At 38.4% G+C, this 6,317-nt stretch overlaps 1 protein-coding gene and 1 pseudogene across 1 annotated transcript in view; one reads left to right on the forward strand and one right to left on the reverse strand.

The window, feature by feature from the left end:
• The window catches only part of LOC108523505 (ecto-NOX disulfide-thiol exchanger 2), a gene marked incomplete at its 5' end in the record, with an annotated part of 36,352 nt that overhangs the window by 8,451 nt on the left and 21,584 nt on the right, over positions 1-6,317 (forward strand). The window lies entirely within an intron of this gene.
• On the reverse strand, positions 1,663-2,360 carry LOC108523506 (UPF0454 protein C12orf49 pseudogene; annotated as a pseudogene).

Consider the following 6,317-nt stretch of genomic DNA (forward strand, 5'->3'; position numbering starts at 1 on the left):
CTTATACATTTAATATACAGATTGTAAATTTGATCCATTTTTTATTTTTATTTTTTCATGTCAGAGTTTGATTTAATCCTGCTGCAAACACATGGAATCTGAAAAGTTTAATGCAAATGGAATAGATTTCTTGGGATCTAATATTTTTTAAATTGCCTGACAGCTTACCCTCTAAGAAAACTTATTTAAGAGAGGCAAATTATTTTGGGAGATGAGTATAAGAGGTAGTAGTAGGAAGTTAAGGAAAATCACCACTACATATTGCGGAAATGTATTGGAACGCAAATATGGCCCAAAGAAAAAGCTCCACTGAAAAAAAGTGTTGAATTCTAACCATAGAACTAGCACCCTGCTCCCAGGTCAATAATTTGACAAAAAAAATAAAAAAGACCTTGCTCAATCCTGAGGTTAGTGAAGGAATATAGGAGAGTTGTGTGTTAATGTGACTCCTGAAATCAAAGAGCAGTACTATTCAAAGGGCATAATGTCTTGATCTCAGGATCAAATATTCTAGACCTTGAGTCGAAGAATCTGCATTACAGTAGAAAAATGGGGAGTGCTTTATGCATGTGGATTGAGGGCACACCAGCAACCTACACGTTCAGCATTCTCTAAGCCATAATGACCATTCTCATCTCCCACTCAGGGCAGGAATAAGACTCTTCTCTTGCAGCGCTCTGATAAATTGGGTTTCTTCTTCTTCTTTGCAAATAATAGGGAAACTAAACATTTATACCTATTGCACCCCCAAAGCTGAAAGCAATAAAGAATGAACACATACAGCAGGCTGTTAGATGCATCTCTGTTTAGGAATTGCCTCAACATTGGGTTTCTATTGACAGAACAGAGGAAGTTGCCTCTGACCTTCCTGAGGCTCCCATTGTACCCTGGCTTAGCAGCCCACAGTTAATTTTAAGTGGCAAAAGAAAATTCCTCCAGGATAAGAAGTTAGATTTCTACTAAAACAGTGTTCTCCATAGGGTATATGAGCACATTCAACTGTCACTAGAAAAGAACCTGAGGGCGGACACACAGTGCCTACTGCTAGAAATCTTGCAGTTAGATTAGAATGGAAGAGTGTCTGAGTTTTTAGGTAATTTTAGACGTCAGGATATGGCTGACAGGTTATGTTCAGGGCCTACGCTTGATACTCTCAAAATACAAACAAAAATAACTGCCTAGAGAGAACATCCACGTCCTAAAAGACAAAACATTTTAACTGGGTGAAGGGATGACTTAACTCGTGAAACTTGAGAACACAGAACAACAACAAAAATAGTTTCCTTGAACATATTCAACTAGAAGGGCAAGGCATTTTCCTACATAAAACATTATAATTTTCCCAGTACTCCAAAGGTTTTCCAATAAATAATTTTTCAGTGAAAAGGCCTGGATCAAACCTAGAAGTGATACCGGTCCCCGACGAACACAAGTCACAGGTCCCTGTGCAGGTCTCAGGGTCGAGTCGTCCAAGAACACCAACACTGCCATGAGCCTGGCCTGTGGTTTCATCTTTCTCAAAGGGACCAGCTGGAGGGTCCAAGCTGCTTTACAGAAGAGTTCTATCTGGTAAGCCCGGGTGGTGAACGAAGCCAAAGATGACAACATAAGAAGTGGTCAAAGCCAAGGTTTCCTAGCGCTCGCTGCCTTTGTCTTCTTCCCACGGCCTGGCCTGAGTGCTGAAGGTGGGCCCCAGGAGGGGAGTTCTTCGGTGGGGCCTGCTCACCCAGGCTGGAGCAAGTCCACTGGCCTGTCATGCAGGGAAGAGCTCTGGCAGGCTTTCTCCATAGCAGTACTTTGCTGTGGGGTCCCAGTCGGTGTTCTCATGCTGCAGGCTCTGGGATGAGGTCCTGCTTTTGACCAGGCACAACTCCAAGTGATCTTTGACTGCCATAGAGAGGTTCTGGAATGCCACAGCTGCCCGGTTGAGGAAGTGCTCCAGGAGAAGTTGCTTGCTGGGCTGCAGGCAGCAGGAGACACAGTACTCAGCAGCCGTTTGACCAGCAGCCATCCCAGCAGTACTGCTTTGTGCTAGAGACGTTGACGTTACAGCAGCCATTCACCAGCAAATCCTTCCTCTCACAAATGTAGCTGAGTTCATCTGTGATGAGGTGTTTCCCTTGAATAGAGTTGCGGCACTGATTGCTGGGACGACTGCTATTGCCGAAATTAAACTACACTTTCCACGGGATGGGCTGATCATGATCTTGAACCTGCAGGGGGATTCCCATCCCTCACTGCCCTCTCCTCCTGCTTGGAGGTGCTGCTGAGGAAGTAGACAAGCGCAGCCCAAAGACCGGGGCGAGAACCCACTTCTTCCGCAGAAGCCGGCGCCACACCATGGCTGCCAGGTTCACCATCCTGGCGCAGAAGTGGGCCGCGGCGGCCGGGGCATGAAACGCAGCAGGCCCCGCCCTTGGGTGCCGGGCAGCCCCATCCCTCCAGGCGGGCGCGGGCACCAGGGCCTGCGGCCCAGTGTGCTTTGATCCATTTTAAAATGTCTCTTTTCTGGGCTTTGTGTTCTGTTAGTGATCAAAAAAGGTATAAACTACAAATGTTTCCATTAATTTGGCGTGTAAACAGTAGAAACTAGTGGGATCGTATTTTTTAAACCATAGTCATAAGCCTGAAACTTGATTTTCTAAATTGTATTTTCTGGACTACATTGAAACTAGTGTTATTGACCTCTTTAATACCTATGGAAAACCCACCATAATTATTTGGTTCTCATTAAAAATAAGGTTGAGGAGATGGCTCAAAATAAAAGCCTTGCCTTTTTACCTAATTAATGTCTACTCTTACACAATTTTTTGCTTTCCACTTCATTCTACCTTTCATTCTAAAGGTACTCAATGAATGTTTGTTGAGTGAATGAAAATCTGATTAAATATTTTGAAATAGGCTTTATGATTTTGAACTTGAAAATGTGCCCTAAACCATAAATAATTACATACAACCTAAGTTTCCTTCATTTTTTAGATTAATAAGTTTCTTTTTTAGAGCAGCTTAAGTTCACAGCAAAATCAAATGGAAAGTGGAGAGTTTCTATATAATCTCTGTCCCTGTAGAAGCACAGTATCCCCCACTATCAACATCCTCCACCAAAATTGTACATTTTGTTACAATTGATTACAATTTGTTACTATTGATGAACCTACATTAACATATCATCATTACCTAAAGTTTATAGTTTACATTAGGGTTCATTTTTGGTCTTGTATATTCTTTGGGTTTTGACAAATTTAAAATGGTGTGTATCCACCATTGTCGTATCATACAGAATAGTTTCACTGCCCTAAAAATCCTCTGTGCTCCACCTTTTCATCCCTTCCTCCTCACTAATCACTGGCAATGACTAATCTTTTTACTATCTCCAGTAAAAAGTTTTGCCTTTTCCAGAATATTATGTAGTTGTAATCCTATAGTATGTAGCCTTTTCAGATTGGCTTTTTTCACTTAGTAATATGCATTTAATTTTCTTTCATGTCTTTTCATGGCTTAATGGCTCATTTCTTTTTAGCACTGAATAATATATTCCATTGTCTGGATGTACTGCAGTTTATCCATTCACTTACTGAAGGACATCTTCATTGCTTCCAACTTTTAGCAATTATGAATAAAGCTGCTGTAAACATCCATGTGCAGATTTTTGTGTGGACACAAGTTTTTAGTTCATTTGGATAAATGCTTAGGAGCGTAATTGCTGGATAGTATGATAAGAGTATGTTTAGTTTTGTAAGAAACTGACAAACTGTCTGCTTACTTTGGATTTAATTTGTTCTTCTTGTTTTAGTTTCCTAAGGTAAAAGCTTAGATTATTAATGTTAGAACTTTCTTTATGTCTAATAGGTGGATTAAATGCTATAAATTTCCCGCGTAAGTACTGCTTTCACTGCATTTCACAAATTTTAATAACTTGTATTTTCATTTTCATCTATTTTAAAATACTTGTGAATTTGTCTTGATTTCTTTTTTAATCTTTGTGTTACTTAGAAGTATACTGTTCAAGCTCCACGTATTTAGGGAATTTCCAGCTATCTTTCTGTTACTGATTTCTAATTTACTTCCATTGTGATCTGAGAACATGCATTGTAAAATTTCTCTTCTTTTACTTTTTACGGTGTGCTTTATGGCCCATAATGTGGTCTCTCTCAGTTAAACTTCCATGTGAGTTGAGAAGAATGTGTAATCTGCTTTTATTAGATGAAATAGTCTATACATGGTAGTCTATACAGTGGTTTGATGGTGGTGTTCAGTTCAACTGTGTCATTACTGATTTCTGTTTGCTGGATCTGTCCATTTCTGATAGAAGGGAGCTAAACTCTCCAACTAAAATAGTAGATTCATGTATTTCTCCTTGCAGTTCTATCAGTTATTCGCTTGTGTATTCTAATGCTGTTATTAGGCTCATAAACAGTATTGGTATGTATTCTTGGAGTATTAACCCCTTCAATAGTATGCAATGCCCCTCTTACTCCCTGATAAATTTCATTACTCTGAAATCAGCTCTGTCTGAAATTAATATAGCCACTTCCACTTTCTTTTAATTAGTGTTAAAATGGCATATCTTTCTCCATCTTTTTACTTTTAATCCATATGCATCCTATATTTAAAGTGGATTTCTTGTAGACAACCTATGGTTAGGTCTTATTTTTTAATCCACACTGACATCTGTCTTTTAATTGGTATACTTAGATCAATAATTTTTAAAGTGATTATTGATATAGTTGGATAAATATCTACCATATTTGTTGCTATTTTCTTTTGGTTACCCTTGTTTTTTGTTTCTAGTTTTGTCTTCTGTACTTGTTCCGCCTTTGTATTTTTAATTGAACATATTGTTCGATTTTTTTCTCCTTTATCATATCATTTGTACTTCTTTTTTCACATTTTTTAGTGGTTGCCCTAGATTATATACGTTTACAATTAATTCAAGCCCACTTTCAAATAATGCTATACCATTTCATGGGTACTACAAGTATCTTATAATAGCAAAATGCTCCTGATTCTCCCCTTCCACTTCTTGTATCATTGCTGTCATTTTTTTTCACTTGTCCATAAGCATACATAAATACATACAGGAATACTTCACCTCACAGATATTACAGGTTCCATTTCAGACCATTGCAATAAAGCTAATATTGCAATAAAGCAAGTCATATGAATTATTTGGTTTCCCAGTTCATATAAAAGTTAAGTCTACATTATACTGTAGTCTTTTAAGCATAATGCCTTAAAAAATGTACATACCTTAATTTTAAAAGACTGTATTGCTAAAAAGAAATATGCTAACTATCATCTGAGCCTTCAGCAAGTTGTAATCTTTTGCTGGGGAGAATTTTGCCTTTATGTGGATGGCTGCTGACTGATCAAGTTGGTGGTTGCTGAAGGTTGATGTGACTGTGGCAATTTCTTCAAATAAGACAATAATGTATACTGCATCAGTTGACTCTTCTTTTCATTAAAGATTTAGCTATAGTATGTAATGCTGTTTGATAGCATTTTATCTACAGTAGAACTTTTTTCAAAATCGAAGTCAATCCTCTCAAACCCCATAACTGCTTTATCAACTACATTTGCGAAATATTCTAAATCCTTTGTTGTCATTTCAACAATGTTCACAGCGTCTTCATCAGGAATAGATTCCATCTCAAGAAACCATTTTCTTTGCTCCTCCATGGGAAGCAACTCCTTGTTCATTAAATTTTTATCCAGAGGCTCCAGCAATTCAATCCATATCTTTAGGCTTCACTTCTAATTCTAGGTGTCTTGCTATTCCCACCACATCTGCCGTTACTTCCTCCACTGAAGTCTTGAACTCCTGAAATTCATCAATGAGAGGTGAAGTCAACTCCCGAACTCCTGTTAATGTTGATACTTTGACCTCCTCCCCTGAATCATGAACGTTCTCAATGGCATCATGAATCCTTTCCAGAAGGTTTCCAATCTACCCAGATCCATCAAAGGAATCACTATCTATGGCAACTGGCCTTATGAAATGATTTTTTAAAATAATAAGACTTGAAAGTCAGAATGACTTCTTGATCCACAGGCTACAGAATGGATGTTGTGTTAATAGGTGTGAAGGCAACATCTGTCTCCTTGTACTTCTCCATCAATACTCTTGGGTGACTATGTGCATTGTCGACAGCAGTAATATTTTGAAAAGAATATTCTTTTCTGAGTAGTAGGTCTCAACAGTGGGCTTAAAATATTTGGTAAGCCATGCTATAAACAGATGTGCTGTCACCCAGACTTAGTTGGTCCATTTCTAAAGCACAGGAAGAATAGATTTAGCATAAATCTTTTTTTTTTTT

This window comes from Rhinopithecus bieti, unplaced genomic scaffold, assembly GCF_001698545.2.
Source record: "Rhinopithecus bieti isolate Rb0 unplaced genomic scaffold, ASM169854v2 scaffold_75895, whole genome shotgun sequence".
NCBI lineage: Eukaryota > Metazoa > Chordata > Mammalia > Primates > Cercopithecidae > Rhinopithecus > Rhinopithecus bieti.